The sequence below is a fragment of the Megascapheus bottae genome, chromosome 5 (assembly GCF_031878675.1).
Source record: "Megascapheus bottae isolate mThoBot1 chromosome 5, mThoBot2.hap1, whole genome shotgun sequence".
Lineage (NCBI taxonomy): Eukaryota > Metazoa > Chordata > Mammalia > Rodentia > Geomyidae > Megascapheus > Megascapheus bottae.
The window spans coordinates 84,768,330-84,788,861 of NC_143513.1; the positions used below are offsets into that span (position 1 = coordinate 84,768,330).

General features: G+C 52.8%; 1 protein-coding gene across 1 annotated transcript in view; it reads right to left on the reverse strand.

Moving 5' to 3' along the window:
* The window catches only part of Ptprn2 (protein tyrosine phosphatase receptor type N2), a 228,394-nt gene that overhangs the window by 17,469 nt on the left and 190,393 nt on the right, over positions 1 to 20,532 (reverse strand). The window lies entirely within an intron of this gene.

The following is a 20,532-nucleotide window of genomic DNA, read 5'->3' on the forward strand; positions in this document are numbered from 1 at the left end:
TCCATCCACACGCCCTGGACTTCCATCCATCCATCCACACACGCTGGACTTCCTTCCATCCATCCACACACCCTGGACTTCCTTCCATCCATCCTCACGCCCTGGACTTCCTTCCAACCATCCACACGCCCTGGACTTCCTTCCATCCATCCACACGCCCTGGACTTCCTTCCATCCATCCACATGCCCTGGACTTGCTTCCATCCATCCACACGCCCTGGACTTCCTTCCATCCATCCACACGCCCTGGACATCCTTCCATCCACACACCCATGAATTCCTTCCATCCATCCACACGCCCTGGACTTCCATCCATCCATCCACACACGCTGGACTTCCTTCCATCCATCCACACACCTTGGACTTCCTTCCATCCATCCACACGCCCTGGACTTCCTTCCATCCATCCACACGCCCTGGACTTCCTAACATCCATCCACACACCCTGGACTTCCTTCCATCCATCCACACACCCTGGACTTCCTTCCATGCACCCACACACCCTGGACTTCCTTCCATCCATCCACACGCCCTGGACTTCCATCCATCTATCCACACACCCTGGACTTCCTTCCATCCATCCACACACCCTGGACTTCCTTCCAACCATCCACACGCCCTGGACTTCCTACAACCATCCACACGCCCTGGACTTCCTTCCATCCATCCACATGCCCTGGACTTCCATCCATCCATCCACACGCCCTGGACTTCCATCCATCCATCCACACACCCTGGACTTCCTTCCATCCATCCACTCAGCCTGGACTTCCTTCCATCCATCCACACGCCCTGGACTTCCTTCCAACCATCCACACGCCCTGGACTTCCTTTCATCCATCCACACGCCCTGGACTACCTTCCATCCATCCACACGCCCTGAACTTCCATCCATCCATCCACACGCCCTGGACTTCCATCCATCCATCCACACGCCCTGGACTTCCTTCCATCCATCCACACGCCCTGGACTTCCTAACATCCATCCACACGCCCTGGACTTCCTTCCATCCATCCACACGCCCTGGACTTCCTTCCATCCATCCACACGCCCTGGACTTCCTTCTATCCATCCACACGTCCTGGACTTCCTTCCATCCATCCACACGCCCTGGACTTCCTTCCATCCATCCACACGCCCTGGACTTCCTTCCATCCATCCACACGCCCTGGACTTCCATCCATCCATCCACACACGCTGGACTTCCTTCCATCCATCCACACACCCTGGACTTCCTTCCATCCATCCACACGCCCTGGACTTCCTTCCATCCATCCACACGCCCTGGACTTCCTAACATCCATCCACACACCCTGGACTTCCTTCCATCCATCCACACACCCTGGACTTCCTTCCATGCACCCACACACCCTGGACTTCCTTCCATCCATCCACACGCCCTGGACTTCCATCCATCTATCCACACACCCTGGACTTCCTTCTATCCATCCACACACCCTGGACTTCCTTCCAACCATCCACACGCCCTGGACTTCCTACAACCATCCACACGCCCTGGACTTCCTTCCATCCATCCACACGCCCTGGACTTCCATGCATCCATCCACACGCCCTGGACTTCCATCCATCCATCCACACGCCCTGGACTTCCATCCATCCATCCACACGCCCTGGACTTCCTTCCATCCATCCACACGCCCTGGACTTCCTTCCAACCATCCCCACGCCCTGGACTTCCTTCCATCAATCCACACGCCCTGGACTTCCTTGTATCCATCCACACGCCCTGGACTTCCTTCCATCCATCCACACGCCCTGGACTTCCTTCCATCCATCCACACGCCCTGGACTTCCATCCATCCATCCACACACCCTGGACTTCCTTCCATCCATCCACACGCCCTGGACTTCCATCCATCCATCCACACGCCCTGGACTTCCTTCCATCCATCCACACGCCCTGGACTTCCTTCCATCCATCCACACGCCCTGGGCTTCCTTCCATCCATCCACACGCCCTGGACTTCCTTCCATCCATCCACACGCCCTGGACTTCCTTCCATCCATCCACACGCCCTGGACTTCCTTCCATCCATCCACACACACTGGACTTCCTTCCATCCATCCACACACACTGGACTTCCTTCCATCCATGCACACGCCCTGGACTTCCATCCATCCATCCACACGCCCTGGACTTCCTTCCATCCATCCACACACCCTGGACTTCCTTCCATCCATCCACACGCCCTGGACTTCCTTCCATCCATCCACACGCCCTGGACTTCCATCCATCCATCCACATGCCCTGGACTTCCTTCCATCCATCCACACGCCCTGGACTTCCTTCCATCCATCCACACGCCCTGGACTTCCATCCATCCATCCACACGCCCTGGACTTCCATCCATCTATCCACACGCCCTGGACTTCCTTCCATCCATCCACACGCCCTGGACTTCCTTCCATCCTTCCACACGCCCTGGACTTCCTTCCATCCATCCACACGCCCTGGACTTCCTTCCATCCATCCACACGCCCTGGACTTCCTTCCATCCATCCACACGCCCTGGACTTCCATCCATCCATCCACACGCCCTGGACTTCCTTCCATCCATCCACTCAGCCTGGACTTCCTTCCATCCATCCACACGCCCTGGACTTCCTTCCATCCATCCACACGCCCTGGACTTCCTTCCATCCATCCACAGGCCCTGGACTTCCTTCCATCCATCCACACGCCCTGGACTTCCATCCATCCATTCACACGCCCTGGACTTCCTTCCATCCATCCACACGCCCTGGACTTCCATCCATCCATCCACACGCCCTGGACTTCCTTCCAACCATCCCCACGCCCTGGACTTCCTTCCATCAATCCACACGCCCTGGACTTCCTTCTATCCATCCACACACCCTGGACTTCCTTCCATCCATCCACACGCCCTGGACTTCCATCCATCCATCCACACGCCCTGGACTTCCATCCATCCATCCACACGCCCTGGACTTCCTTCCATCCATCCACTCAGCCTGGACTTCCTTCCATCCATCCACATGCCCTGGACTTCCTTCCAACCATCCACACGCCCTGGACTTCCTTCCATCCATCCACACGCCCTGGACTTCCTTCCATCCATCCACACGCCCTGGACTTCCTTCCATCCATCCACACGCCCTGGACTTCCATCCATCCATCCACACGCCCTGGACTTCCTTCCATCCATCCACACGCCCTGGACTTCCATCCATCCATCCACACGCCCTGGACTTCCTTCCAACCATCCACACGCCCTGGACTTCCTTCCATCCATCCACACGCCCTGGACTTCCTTCCAACCATCCACACGCCCTGGACTTCCTTCCATCCATCCACACGCCCTGGACTTCCTTCCATCCATGCACACGCCCTGGACTTCTTTCCATCCATCCACACACACTGGACTTCCTTCCATCCATCCACACGTCCTGGACTTCCTTCCATCCATGCACACGCCCTGGACTTCCATCCATCCATCCACACGCCCTGGACTTCCTTCCATCCATCCACACGCCCTGGACTTCCTTCCATCCATCCACACGCCCTGGACTTCCTTCCATCCATCCACACGCCCTGGACTTCCATCCATCCATCCACATGCCCTGGACTTCCTTCCATCCATCCACACGCCCTGGACTTCCTTCCATCCATCCACACGCCCTGGACTTCCATCCATCCATCCACACGCCCTGGACTTCCATCCATCTATCCACACGCCCTGGACTTCCTTCCATCCATCCACACGCCCTGGACTTCCTTCCATCCTTCCACACGCCCTGGACTTCCTTCCATCCATCCACACGCCCTGGACTTCCTTCCATCCATCCACACGCCCTGGACTTCCTTCCATCCATCCACACGCCCTGGACTTCCATCCATCCATCCACACGCCCTGGACTTCCTTCCATCCATCCACTCAGCCTGGACTTCCTTCCATCCATCCACACGCCCTGGACTTCCTTCCATCCATCCACACGCCCTGGACTTCCTTCCATCCATCCACAGGCCCTGGACTTCCTTCCATCCATCCACACGCCCTGGACTTCCATCCATCCATTCACACGCCCTGGACTTCCTTCCATCCATCCACACGCCCTGGACTTCCATCCATCCATCCACACGCCCTGGACTTCCTTCCAACCATCCCCACGCCCTGGACTTCCTTCCATCAATCCACACGCCCTGGACTTCCTTCTATCCATCCACACACCCTGGACTTCCTTCCATCCATCCACACGCCCTGGACTTCCATCCATCCATCCACACGCCCTGGACTTCCATCCATCCATCCACACGCCCTGGACTTCCTTCTAACCATCCACTCAGCCTGGACTTCCTTCCATCCATCCACATGCCCTGGACTTCCTTCCAACCATCCACACGCCCTGGACTTCCTTCCATCCATCCACACGCCCTGGACTTCCTTCCATCCATCCACACGCCCTGGACTTCCTTCCATCCATCCACACGCCCTGGACTTCCATCCATCCATCCACACGCCCTGGACTTCCTTCCATCCATCCACACGCCCTGGACTTCCATCCATCCATCCACACGCCCTGGACTTCCTTCCAACCATCCACACGCCCTGGACTTCCTTCCATCCATCCACACGCCCTGGACTTCCTTCCAACCATCCACACGCCCTGGACTTCCTTCCATCCATCCACACGCCCTGGACTTCCTTCCAACCATCCACATGCCCTGGACTTCCATCCATCCATCCACACGCCCTGGACTTCCTTCCAACCATCCACACGCCCTGGACTTCCTTCTATCCATCCACACGCCCTGGACTTCCTTCCAACCATCCCCACGCCCTGGACTTCCTTCCATCAATCCACACGCCCTGGACTTCCTTGTATCCATCCACACACCCTGGACTTCCTTCCATCCATCCACACGCCCTGGACTTCCATCCATCCATCCACACGCCCTGGACTTCCTTCCATCCATCCACACGCCCTAGACTTCCTTCCATCCATCCACACGCCCTGGACTTCCTTCCATCCATCCACACGCCCTGGACTTCCATCCATCTATCCACACGCCCTGGACTTCCTTCCATCCATCCAGACGCCCTGGACTTCCATCCATCTATCCACACACCCTAGACTTCCTTCCATCCATCCACACACCCTGGACTTCCTTCCATCCATCCACACGCCCTGGACTTCCTTCTAACCATCCACACTCCCTGGACTTCCTTCCATCCATCCACACGCCCTGGACTTCCTTCCATCCATCCACACGCCCTGGACTTCCATCCATCCATCCACACGCCCTGGACTTCCTTCCATCCATCCACACCCTGGACTTCCTTCCATCCATCCACACGCCCTGGACTTCCTTCCATCCATCCACACGCCCTGGACTTCCTTCCATCCATCCACACGCCCTGGACTTCCATCCATCCATCCACACGCCCTGGACTTCCTTCCATCCATCCATACGCCCTGGACTTCCATCCATCCATCCACACGCCCTGGACTTCCTTCCATCCATCCATACGCCCTGGACTTCCATCCATCCATCCACACGCCCTGGACTTCCTTCCATCCATCCACACGCCCTGGACTTCCTTCCATCCATCCACAGGCCCTGGACTTCCTTCCATCCATCCACACGCCCTGGGCTTCCTTCCATCCATCCACACGCCCTGGACTTCCTTCCATCCATCCACACGCCCTGGACTTCCATCCATCCATCCACACGCCCTGGACTTCCTTCCATCCATCCACACGCCCTGGACTTCCTTCCATCCATCCACACGCCCTGGACTTCCATCCATCCATCCACACGCCCTGGACTTCCTTCCAACCATCCACACGCTCTGGACTTCCTTCCATCCATCCACATGCCCTGGACTTCCTTCCATCCATCCACACGCCCTGGACTTCCTTCCAACCATCCACACGCCCTGGACTTCCATCCATCCATCCACACGCCCTGGACTTCCTTCCAACCATCCACACGCCCTGGACTTCCTTCCATCCATCCACACGCCCTGGACTTCCTTCCATCCATCCACACGCCCTGTACTTCCTTTCATCCATCCACACGCCCTGGACTTCCTTCCATCCATCCACACGCCCTGGACTTCCATCCATCTATCCACACACCCTGGACTTCCTTCCATCCATCCAGACGCCCTGGACTTCCATCCATCTATCCACACACCCTAGACTTCCTTCCATCCATCCACACACCCTGGACTTCCTTCCATCCATCCACACGCCCTGGACTTCCTTCTAACCATCCACACTCCCTGGACTTCCTTCCATCCATCCACACGCCCTGGACTTCCTTCCATCCATCCACACGCCCTGGACTTCCATCCATCCATCCACACGCCCTGGACTTCCTTCCATCCATCCACACCCTGGACTTCCTTCCATCCATCCACACGCCCTGGACTTCCTTCCATCCATCCACACGCCCTGGACTTCCTTCCATCCATCCACACGCCCTGGACTTCCATCCATCCATCCACACGCCCTGGACTTCCTTCCATCCATCCACACGCCCTGGACTTCCATCCATCCATCCACACGCCCTGGACTTCCTTCCATCCATCCACACGCCCTGGACTTCCTTCCATCCATCCACACGCCCTGGGCTTCCTTCCATCCATCCACACGCCCTGGACTTCCTTCCATCCATCCACACGCCCTGGACTTCCTTCCATCCATCCACACACACTGGACTTCCTTCCATCCATCCACACGTCCTGGACTTCCTTCCATCCATGCACACGCCCTGGACTTCCATCCATCCATCCACACGCCCTGGACTTCCTTCCATCCATCCACACGCCCTGGACTTCCTTCCATCCATCCACACGCCCTGGACTTCCTTCCATCCATCCACACGCCCTGGACTTCCATCCATCCATCTACACGCCCTGGACTTCCTTCCATCCATCCACACGCCCTGGACTTCCTTCCATCCATCCACACGCCCTGGACTTCCATCCATCCATCCACACGCCCTGGACTTCCATCCATCCATCCACACGCCCTGGACTTCCATCCATCCATCCACACGCCCTGGACTTCCTTCCATCCATCCACACGCCCTGGACTTCCTTCCATCCATCCACACGCCCTGGACTTCCATCCATCCATCCACACGCCCTGGACTTCCTTCCATCCATCCACACGCCCTGGACTTCCTTCCATCCATCCACACGCCCTGGACTTCCATCCATCCATCCACACGCCCTGGACTTCCTTCCAACCATCCACACGCTCTGGACTTCCTTCCATCCATCCACATGCCCTGGACTTCCTTCCATCCATCCACACGCCCTGGACTTCCTTCCAACCATCCACACGCCCTGGACTTCCATCCATCCATCCACACGCCCTGGACTTCCTTCCAACCATCCACACGCCCTGGACTTCCTTCCATCCATCCACACGCCCTGGACTTCCTTCCATCCATCCACACGCCCTGTACTTCCTTTCATCCATCCACACGCCCTGGACTTCCTTCCATCCATCCACACGCCCTGGACTTCCATCCATCTATCCACACACCCTGGACTTCCTTCCATCCATCCAGACGCCCTGGACTTCCATCCATCTATCCACACACCCTAGACTTCCTTCCATCCATCCACACACCCTGGACTTCCTTCCATCCATCCACACGCCCTGGACTTCCTTCTAACCATCCACACTCCCTGGACTTCCTTCCATCCATCCACACGCCCTGGACTTCCTTCCATCCATCCACACGCCCTGGACTTCCATCCATCCATCCACACGCCCTGGACTTCCTTCCATCCATCCACACCCTGGACTTCCTTCCATCCATCCACACGCCCTGGACTTCCTTCCATCCATCCACACGCCCTGGACTTCCTTCCATCCATCCACACGCCCTGGACTTCCATCCATCCATCCACACGCCCTGGACTTCCTTCCATCCATCCACACGCCCTGGACTTCCATCCATCCATCCACACGCCCTGGACTTCCTTCCATCCATCCACACGCCCTGGACTTCCTTCCATCCATCCACACGCCCTGGGCTTCCTTCCATCCATCCACACGCCCTGGACTTCCTTCCATCCATCCACACGCCCTGGACTTCCTTCCATCCATCCACACACACTGGACTTCCTTCCATCCATCCACACGTCCTGGACTTCCTTCCATCCATGCACACGCCCTGGACTTCCATCCATCCATCCACACGCCCTGGACTTCCTTCCATCCATCCACACGCCCTGGACTTCCTTCCATCCATCCACACGCCCTGGACTTCCTTCCATCCATCCACACGCCCTGGACTTCCATCCATCCATCCACACGCCCTGGACTTCCTTCCATCCATCCACACGCCCTGGACTTCCTTCCATCCATCCACACGCCCTGGACTTCCATCCATCCATCCACACGCCCTGGACTTCCATCCATCCATCCACACGCCCTGGACTTCCTTCCATCCATCCACACGCCCTGGACTTCCTTCCATCCTTCCACACGCCCTGGACTTCCTTCCATCCATCCACACGCCCTGGACTTCCTTCCATCCATCCACACGCCCTGGACTTCCTTCCATCCATCCACACGCCCTGGACTTCCATCCATCCATCCACACGACCTGGACTTCCTTCCATCCATCCACTCAGCCTGGACTTCCTTCCATCCATCCACACGCCCTGGACTTCCTTCCATCCATCCACAAGCCCTGGACTTCCTTCCATCCATCCACACGCCCTGGACCTCCATCCATCCATCCACACGCCCTGAACTTCCTTCCATCCATCCACACGCCCTGGACTTCCTTCCATCCATCCACACGCCCTGGACTTCCATCCATCCATCCACACGTCCTGGACTTCCTTCCATCCATGCACACGCCCTGGACTTCCATCCATCCTTCCACACGCCCTGGACTTCCTTCCATCCATCCACACGCCCTGGACTTCCTTCCATCCATCCACACAACCTGGACTTCCTTCCATCCATCCAAACGCCCTGGACTTCCATCCATCCATCCACACGCCCTGGACTTCCTTCCATCCATCCACTCAGCCTGGACTTCCTTCCATCCATCCACACGCCCTGGACTTCCTTCCATCCATCCACACGCCCTGGACTGACTTCCATCCATCCACACGCTCTGGACTTCCTTCCATCCATCCACACGCCCTGGACTTCCTTCCATCCATCCACACGCCCTGCACTTCCTACCATCCATCCACGCGCCCTGGACTTCTTTCCATCCATCCACACGCCCTGGACTTCCTTCCATCCATCCACACGCCCTGGACTTCCCTCCATCCATCCACACGCCCTGGACTTCCTTCCATCCATCCACACGCCCTGGACTTCCTTCCATCCATCCACCCGCCCTGGACTTCCTTCCATCCATCCACACGCCCTGGACTTCCTTCCATCCATCCACACCCCCTGGACTTCCTTCCATCCATCCACACGCCCTGGACTTCCTTCCATCCATCCACTCAGCCTGGACTTCCTTCCATCCATCCACACGCCCTGGACTTCCTTCCATCCATCCACACGCCCTGGACTTCCTTCCATCCATCCACACGCCCTGGACTTCCTTCCATCCATCCACACGCTCTGTACTTCCTTCCATCCATCCACACACTCAGGACTTCCTTCCATCCATCCACACGCCCTGGACTTCCTTCCATCCATCCACACATCCAGGACTTCCTTCCATCCATCCACACGCCATGGACTTCCTTCCATCCATCCACACGCCCTGGACTTCCTTCCATCCATCCACACGCCCTGGACTTCCTTCCATCCATCCACATCCCCTGGACTTCCTTCCATCCATCCACACGCCCTGGACTTCCTTCCATCCATGCACACGCCCTAGACTTCCATCCATCCATCCACACGGCTGGACTTCCTTCCATCCATCCACACGCCCTGGACTTCCATCCATCCATCCACACACCCTGGACTTCCATCCATCCACACACCCTGGACTTCCTTCCATCCATCCACACACCCTGAACTTCCTTCCATCCATCCACACGCCCTGGACTTCCTTCCATCCATCCACACGCCCTGGACTTCCTTCCATCCATCCACACGCCCTGGACTTCCTTCCAACCATCCACACGCCCTGGACTTCCTTCCATCCATCCACACGCCCTGGACTTCCTTCCATCCATCCACACGCCCTGGACTTCCTTCCATCCATCCACACGCCCTGGAATTCCTTCCATCCATCCACACGCCCTGGACTTCCTTCCATCCATCCACACGCCCTGGACTTCCTTCCATCCATCCACACGCCCTGGACTTCCTTCCATCCATCCACACGCCCTGGACTTCCTTCCATCCATCCACACGCCCTGGACTTCCTTCCATCCATCCACACGCCCTGGGCTTCCTTCCATCCATCCACACGCCCTGGACTTCCTTCCATCCATCCACACGCCCTGGGCTTCATTCCATCCATCCACACGCCCTGGACTTCCATCCATCCATCCACACGCCCTGGACTTCCTTCCAACCATCCACACGCCCTGGACTTCCTTCCATCCATCCACACGCCCTGGACTTCCTTCCATCCATCCACACGCCCTGCACTTCCTTCCATCCATCCACACGCCCTGGACTTCCATCCATCCATCCACACGCCCTGGACTTCCTTCCATCCATCCACACGCACTGGACTTCCTTCCATCCATCCACACGCCCTGGACTTCCTTCCATCCATCCACACGCCCTGGACTTCCTTCCATCCATCCACACACCCTGGACTTCCTTCCATCCACACACCCAGGAATTCCTTCCATCCATCCACACGCCCTGGACTTCCTTCCATCCATCCACACGCCCTGGACTTCCTTCCATCCATCCACACGCCCTGGACTTCCTTCCATCCATCCACACGCCCTGGACTTCCATCCATCCATCCACATACGCTGGACTTCCTTCCATCCATCCACAACCCTGGACTTCCTTCCATCCATCCACACGCCCTGGACTTCCTTCCATCCATCCGCACGCCCTGGACTTCCTTCCATCCATCCACAGGCCCTGGACTTCCTTCCATCCATCCACACGCCCTGGACTTCCATCCATCCATTCACACGCCCTGGACTTCCTTCCATCCATCCACACGCCCTGGACTTCCATCCATCCATCCACACGCCCTGGACTTCCTTCCAACCATCCCCACGCCCTGGACTTCCTTCCATCAATCCACACGCCCTGGACTTCCTTCCATCCATCCACACGCCCTGGACTTCCTTCCATCCATCCACACGCCCTGGACTTCCATCCATCCATCCACACGCCCTGGACGTCCTTCCATCCATCCTCTCAGCCTGGACTTCCTTCCATCCATCCACACGCCCTGGACTTCCTTCCAACCATCCACCCGCCCTGGACTTCCTTCCATCCATCCACACGCCCTGGACTTCCTTCCATCCATCCACACGCCCTGGACTTCCTTCCATCCATCCACACGCCCTGGACTTCCATCCATCCATCCACACGCCCTGGACTTCCTTCCATCCATCCACACGCCCTGGACTTCCATCCATCCATCCACACGCCCTGGACTTCCTTCCAACCATCCACACGCCCTGGACTTCCTTCCATCCATCCACACGCCCTGGACTTCCTTCCTTCCATGCACACGCCCTGGACTTCCTTCCAACCATCCACACGCCCTGGACTTCCAACCATCCATCCACACGCCCTGGACTTCCTTCCAACCATCCACACGCCCTGGACTTCCTTCCATCCATCCACACGCCCTGGACTTCCTTCCAACCATCCCCACGCCCTGGACTTCCTTCCATCAATCCACACGCCCTGGACTTCCTTGTATCCATCCACACACCCTGGACTTCCTTGTATCCATCCACACGCCCTGGACTTCCATCCATCCATCCACACGCCCTGGACTTCCTTCCATCTATCCACACGCCCTGGACTTCCTTCCATCCATCCACACGCCCTGGACTTCCTTCCATCCATCCACACGCCCTGGACTTCCTTCCATCCATCCACACGCCCTGGACTTCCTTCCATCCATCCACACGCCCTGGACTTCCTTCCATCCATCCACACGCCCTGGACTTCCTTCCATCCATCCACACGCCCTGGACTTCCATCCATCCATCCACACGCCCTGGACTTCCTTCCATCCATCCACACGCCCTGGACTTCCATCCATCCATCCACACGCCCTGGACTTCCTTCCAACCATCCACACGCCCTGGACTTCCTTCCATTCATCCACACGCCCTGGACTTCCTTCCATCCATCCACACGCCCTGGACTTCCTTCCAACCATCCACACGCCCTGGACTTCCATCCATCCATCCACACGCCCTGGACTTCCTTCCAACCATCCACACGCCCTGGACTTCCTTCCATCCATCCACACGCCCTGGACTTCCTTCCATCCATCCACACGCCCTGTACTTCCTTTCATCCATCCACACGCCCTGGACTTCCTTCCATCCATCCACACGCCCCGGACTTCCATCCATCTATCCACACACCCTGGACTTCCTTCCATCCATCCAGACGCCCTGGACTTCCATCCATCTATCCACACACCCTAGACTTCCTTCCATCCATCCACACACCCTGGACTTCCTTCCATCCATCCACACGCCCTGGACTTCCTTCTAACCATCCACACGCCCTGGACTTCCTTCCATCCATCCACACGCCCTGGACTTCCTTCCATCCATCCACACGCCCTGGACTTCCATCCATCCATCCACACGCCCTGGACTTCCTTCCATCCATCCACACCCTGGACTTCCTTCCATCCATCCACACGCCCTGGACTTCCTTCCATCCATCCACACGCCCTGGACTTCCATCCATCCATCCACACCCCCTGGACTTCCTTCCATCCATCCACACGCCCTGGACTTCCATCCATCCATCCACACGCCCTGGACTTCCTTCCATCCATCCACACGCCCTGGACTTCCTTCCATCCATCCACACGCCCTGGGCTTCCTTCCATCCATCCACACGCCCTGGACTTCCTTCCATCCATCCACACGCCCTGGACTTCCTTCCATCCATCCACACGCCCTGGACTTCCTTCCATCCATCCACACACACTGGACTTCCTTCCATCCATCCACACGTCCTGGACTTCCTTCCATCCATGCACACGCCCTGGACTTCCATCCATCCATCCACACGCCCTGGACTTCCTTCCATCCATCCACACGCCCTGGACTTCCTTCCATCCATCCACACGCCCTGGACTTCCTTCCATCCATCCACATGCCCTGGACTTCCATCCATCCATCCACACGCCCTGGACTTCCTTCCATCCATCCACACGCCCTGGACTTCCTTCCATCCATCCGCACGCCCTGGACTTCCATCCATCCATCCACACGCCCTGGACTTCCATCCATCTATCCACACGCCCTGGACTTCCTTCCATCCATCCACACGCCCTGGACTTCCTTCCATCCTTCCACACGCCCTGGACTTCCTTCCATCCATCCACACGCCCTGGACTTCCTTCCATCCATCCACACGCCCTGGACTTCCTTCCATCCATCCACACGCCCTGGACTTCCATCCATCCATCCACACGCCCTGGACTTCCTTCCATCCATCCACTCAGCCTGGACTTCCTTCCATCCATCCACACGCCCTGGACTTCCTTCCATCCATCCACACGCACTGGACTTCCTTCCATACATCCACACGCCCTGGACTTCCTTCCATCCATCCACACGCCCTGGACTTCCTTCCATCCATCCACACGCCCTGCACTTCCTACCATCCATTCACGCGCCCTGGACTTCTTTCCATCCATCCACACGCCCTGGACTTCCTTCCATCCATCCACACGCCCTGGACTTCTCTCCATCCATCCACACGCCCTGGACTTCCTTCCATCCATCCACACGCCCTGGACTTCCTTCCATCCATCCACCCGCCCTGGACTTCCTTCCATCCATCCACACGCCCTGGACTTCCTTCCATCTATGCACGCGCCCTGGACTTCTTTCCATCCATCCACACGCCCTGGACTTCCCTCCATCCATCCACACACACTGGACTTCCTTCCATCCATCCACACAGCCTGGACTTCCATCCATCCATCCACATACCCAGGACTTCCTTCCATCCATCCACACACCCAGGACTTCCATCCATCCATCCACACGCCCTGGACTTCCTTCCATCCATCCACACGCCCTGGACTTCCATCCATCCATCCACACGCCCTGGACTTCCATCCATCCATCCACACACCCTGGACTTCTTTCCATCCACACACCCTGGACTTCCTTCCATCCATCCACACGCCCTGCACTTCCTACCATCCATCCACACGCCCTGGACTTCCTTCCATCCATCCACACATCCAGGACTTCCTTCCATCCATCCACACGCCCTGGACTTCCTTCCATCCATCCACACGCCCTGGACTTCCTTCCATCCATCCACACGCCCTGGACTTCCTTCCATCCATCCACACCCCCTGGACTTCCTTCCATCCATCCACACGCCCTGGACTTCCTTCCATCCATGCACACGCCCTAGACTTCCATCCATCCATCCACACGCCCTGGACTTCCTTCCATCCATCCACACGCCCTGGACTTCCATCCATCCATCCACACACCCTGGACTTCCATCCATCCACACACCCTGGACTTCCTTCCATCCATCCACACACCCTGAACTTCCTTCCATCCATCCACACGCCCTGGACTTCCTTCCATCCATCCACACGCCCTGGACTTCCTTCCATCCATCCACATGCCCTGGACTTCCTTCCATCCATCCACACGCCCTGGACTTCCTTCCATCCATCCACACGCCCTGGACTTCCTTCCATCCATCCACACGCCCTGGACTTCCTTCCATCCATCCACACGCCCTGGACTTCCTTCCATCCATCCACACGCCCTGGACTTCCTTCCATCCATCCACACGCCCTGGACTTCCTTCCATCCATCCACACGCCCTGGACTTCCTTCCATCCATCCACACGCCCTGGACTTCCTTCCATCCATCCACACGCCCTGGACTTCCTTCCATCCATTCACACACCCTGGACTTCCTTCCATCCATTCACACAGCCTGGATTTCCTTCCATCCACACACTCTGGACTTCCTTCCATCCATCCCACTTGCCCTGGACTTCCATCCATCCATCCACACACCCTGGACTTCCATCCATCCACATGCCCTGGACTTCTTTCCATCTCACACACCCTGGACTTAGAGCTAAACGGGCCAGTTATCCAGAAACACACAAGGTACAGAAACACCACCAGAGACCAGAATGTGGAAGCATGATCTAGACATGTGCTAGACAGCCATGGTTCCCAGAAGAGAAGCAGAGACTCTCCACACTCTGGCCGAGGGGCCAAGACTCCTTCTCCAGACTGTTAAGAGGTGTTCTGTTCCTAGACAGCCTGAAAGTGTGGACAGCTGGAACTTCCACCCTCGAAGGCGTAGAGCTGGTGGACAGCTAGCACTTGCACTCCAGAGGGTGCAGAGGGACCTGTCTCCTCACCCATGTGTCCAGGGAGGCTTCAGGGAAGGGGACTTATGCCTATACTCACAGGCAACAAGTAACACCAGCCCTTCCTTAGCCGAGCATATCAGATAAAGCTGATGGAAGTGCAAGGTTTAAATGAGGTCCAGAATCTTATCATATACCACACATCCAGGTTCCCATAGAAGATCACTGCTCACACCAGAAACTACGAAGACCTCACACCAGGCAAAAAAAAGAATCAAGATGCATTGGTTCTGTGATCACAGAGGTCAAAGCCGTCAGAGTCTGAAGTGGCCACAAGACCATCCTCTCCATGAGCTATCAGGAATGCATATGAAACTAAAGGAAAAACAGGAAAGTCTCAGCAAGTACAGGGTGATAGAAAGAAGATCCAAACCAAAAAGGTATACCTGGAGAGCACAGTAAGCAAAATAACAGTTCAGTGGATGTACTTTACAGAAGAGGAGAGGCAGAAAAAAGGGCCAGTGAACTGCAGGATGAGCAAAAGAAACCAGTGCAGCAGTGGTACTTGCTAGACATTACATTGAAAACCAACTATAGATTTGTGGGTGGGGACAGGAGGAAAAAACTGGGAGAGAGCAAGAGAAAGGGTGACACCGTAAAAAAAGAAAAGAAAAAAGAAATTGCCTGGTCTCAACCACAAAGAGATAATTGACTAGGAAAGTATGAACTGGGCTTCAAGACCTCTGGTCCATAACCAAAATCTGCACTCACATCTTAGGAATCTCAGGGAGGTGAAAGAAGGAAAGGATGGAAAGCAACTTTTCAGCTACTGAAAAAACATAAAGGCTGTTAGTATCTCCATTTTGGCAAGAAACATTCAAAAACCCAAGCATACTGCATAAATTTAATCTCCTACAAAATACACAATACTTAAGTTTCTGAAAAACTATTTCAAAAATCTTGACAGCCAAATAAAAATGACAACTTACCTAACATAGGAAACATGATTTAAATGAGAGGATTTCTCCTCAGAAACTGGGGAAGCAGAGAGTAAACAGCATGTGTTGTGGTGTTAAACAAAAGGAAGAATGCCCCATAAGGCCAGAGTATCCTTCAGAAAGAAGAAAGTCAGGATGCTCCAGGGCAAAGGAAGACGCGGGGCATTTTCATGACGACATAGTTCAAGAGAACTACCACGAGAAATGTCCTGGAGTAGAAGGGAGGCGACAACAGAAGCTGGAAGCACTAGGAAACAACAGGTCAGCACGCTCAGTGCGAACCAGCCCTCTTCCTGAGACACAAGCCATCCTGCCCACACACGTAGATAAAGGATTTAAAGTTATAATAAGCTTGTAGTCACTGTTTGTTATTCTGGTTCCCTGTGTCTTACATATACATTTATCTGATTTGGGGAAGGGAAAGGGAATGAAAAAATGGTGAGACAAAAGACAAAGGGTGAACCAATGCAGCAGAGACACTCACTTCACAACTTGTTGGGGAGGACTGGGGAGAGGGAAGAAAGTGGGAGCAAAACAAGGTTCAACAAGAAATGTACCCTTTCCTTTACTTACATAACTGTAACCCCTCTGTACATCACCTTTACAACAACAAAAAATAAAAAAATTGAAGGTATATTACAAATGAGGGAACGGGGAAAGGAAAAGACACAGGTAGAGGTAAAAGTTCTATACTTCACCAAAAGTGGTAAAATTAGGACATTAACAAGCTGTAAGTTGGGTATACATATTGTACTATCTAGAACAACCACTGAGATAAAGTATCAGTGACGTATACTTATATGGTTTAATGAAAACAGACTTCCAAAAATGTTAAAGTAATACAAAAAAGTAAAAGAAAAACAAATAACTATAAAGTAAAACGAGTAGAAACAAAAAAGTATGGAATGTTTGTCTTAACATATCAAATGAAAATACCAACGTAAGCATTGACACTGGCTGAGAGGATTTTTTAAAAAATAAAACTGTACATTGTATACATAAAACTTCAAACAATGCTACAGAAAAACTGAAAGTGAAAATGTGGGTGAGCTATATCATGAAAATGTTCTCCAAGGCAATACCTACATCAAATAAATGAGCCCTTGTCAGAGATGGAGGGGAACTCCTCTGTGAACGGAGGCCTGGAAATCCCACACACATGTGCGCCAAACAACACAGCAGCAAAATACACGAAGCAGAATGTGCTAGTGCTAAAAGAAATCCAGACAAAGGGGAGGACCAACGTCATTCCTGAGCAACTGAGAACAACCAAACAAGACAAGCAAATATGGTGAAGAACTAGCTAGTTCTAGCTTCCACATATAGAGAAAAACACACTTTTTTGTCTCCCTGAGCCTGACTTATTTCACTTGACATAAATTGTCCAGTTCTTTCCATTTCTTTACAAATGATACAATATCATTCTTTCTAATGGATTAGTAAATTCCGTGTGTATGTGTACCACATTTTCCCAACCTGTTCCTCCATTGAAGGGTAGCTGCGCTGATTCCATACCTTGGCTGTGGTGAATAGTGCTGCAATAAACACTTGGAATTTTATCAAAGCATTTGTAAGTAATCCTTGGGTCAGAAAGAATCCAAAGAGGTGGGGGGAATACACTGAATTGTATGAAAATGAACATTCAACAGGCCTGGTTAGAACAGTGCCACAAGTGAACATTTAGCAGGAAATGCATTAGAGAAGTTCCAGTCATGTAAATTCCACATCTACATGGAGGATAGGAAAACGTACCCAGATGAAGAAGAAGAAAGAAAATTTTAGAAGTTATAGAAATTTAAATGAGAAAGCAATAGAGAAAATCTGTGGAACTAAGAATTGGCTTTTTTTCTGAAGATTCATAAAATTGACAAACTTCTAGGAATACTGTCAAAGAAATTATCAAGGTAAGCAATAAAACAGGGGTCTGGGAGCATGACCTAGTGGTAGAATGCTTGCCTAGCATGCACAACGTCCTGGATTTGATTCCTCAGTACCACATACACAGAAAAGGCTGGAAGTCATGCTGTAGCTCAAGTGGTAGAGATCTAGCCTTGAGAAAGCCCAGGAACAGTGCTCAGGCCTTGAGTTCAAGCCCTAGGACTTACAAAAATGAAATAAAAAAATCACTACAGCTCTTACAAACACCTTTACATAGATAAACTAGACAACATCAGTGAATGGATAGATTCTGTGAAAACACAAACTACCCAAATACATCTGCTTGAAAGAAGTTTTTTTTAATAGGCTTATAATTATTAGGAGCTCAGATGGTTTCACTGGAGAACTCTACCAAGCACTTAGATAAAAATTACATGAATTATACAAAACCTCTTCCAGAAAGTAGAAGGATTTCCAATAGTTTCCAACTCTCATTATTTATCTAGTTATTACTGATACCAAAAGTAGAGGAACAGAGTACTAGGAGTCTATGTGAAGACAGGGGAAGACCTGGGGGAGAGCAAGGGAAGAGTGACATTGTCCACAAAGAAATGTTCTCTTTCTCTGACTTTGATATCTGCAGCCCCTCTGTGCATCACCTTTACAATAACCATTTTAAATGCTTTTTAAACCTATAGAGAAATGCTCTTTGTGAATGCAGATACATTCTTTTGAAAAATATCAGCAAATAAAACTCAGCCATATATGAAAAAATTCACTCTAAGATTTATTCCAGAAATGAAAGGCTTATCCAACTATTTCAAAAATATCAATATAACCCTCTATATAAATAGGATAAAGAAGAGAAAGGTTATAGCATCATATTAATCAATTTAGAAAAAAAATTTGAAAAATTTAGCAGCCACTTTGATTTTCTTTAAAAAATAAAAAAGATGGGAATCAAAAAGAAAACAAAAACAAAAACAAACAACAACAACAAAAACCCTTCTCCATCAGCCTGAAAATGAGTGTTCACAAAGCCCTAGAGCTAAAACTGAACTTAGTGGAGGAGACCAAGAGGTTTTCTCTGAAGACAGGGATAAAACCGTCTTCAATATAGTGTTACAAGTAATCATAGGTCAAAACAGAGATAAAAGTCATAAAGGAAGAAATAAATGTATACCTATTTCTTTAAAAAAAAAAAAAAGGTAGGGGCCGGGAGTTTGGCCTAATGGTAGAGTGCCTGCCTAGCATGCACAAAGACCCGGGTTCTATTCCTCAGTACCACATACACAGGAAAAAGCTGGAAATGGTGCTGAGGCTCAAGTGATAGAGCTCTAGCCTTGAGAAATGCCAAGGACAGAGCTCAGTCCCTGAGCTCAAGCCCAGGACTGACAAAAAAAAAAAAAGGTATACCAGCTGGGCATAGTGGCTCACACCTGTAATCCTAGCTACTCAGGAAGCTGAGATATGAGGATCGAGGTTAAAAGCCAGCCCAGGTACAGAAGGTCCTGAGACTTTATCTCCAATTAACCTCTAAAAAATGGGAAGTGGGGTTTGGCTCAAGGGTAGAGTGGTAGCCTTGAGATAAAGAGCTCAGGGACAGCACCCAGGCCAAGTTCAAGCCCTATGACCCACACAAAAAGGTATACCTATTTCTAGAAAATATGCTTGAATATATGGAAAAATCCCAAGGGGTCTTCACACAAACTAGCAGAAGTATTAATCTTATTTTCTTTCTACTAGCAATGAAAAATAAAACTAAAATTAAAATACTATTTAGAATCACTCAAAAAAATACTTAGGTGTAAATCTAACAAAGCATGCCTAGGATTCATGTGCTAAAAATTACCCAGTGAAATGAAAGAAGCCAAAGATCTAAATAAATGACGGTGGAGCCATGTTCATGGGTTTGAAGTTTCGATATAGAACAGTGACACCAGTCCTTCTCAAGCTGACACACTGCACAGGTTTAACACAATTCCTTTCTAGATCTCAGCGAGACTCATTGTTGATACAGCAATTTATATGAAACAACAAATTAACCAGAGTAGCTATAACAATTTGGAACAGGAGGCATCCCTGTAGATAATGCCATATGCAATTGCCTTGGAATACTAATCAGATTGTGTATTGTTGGTGGAGAAGTAGAAAAGCCAATATTAGAGCAAAACCCC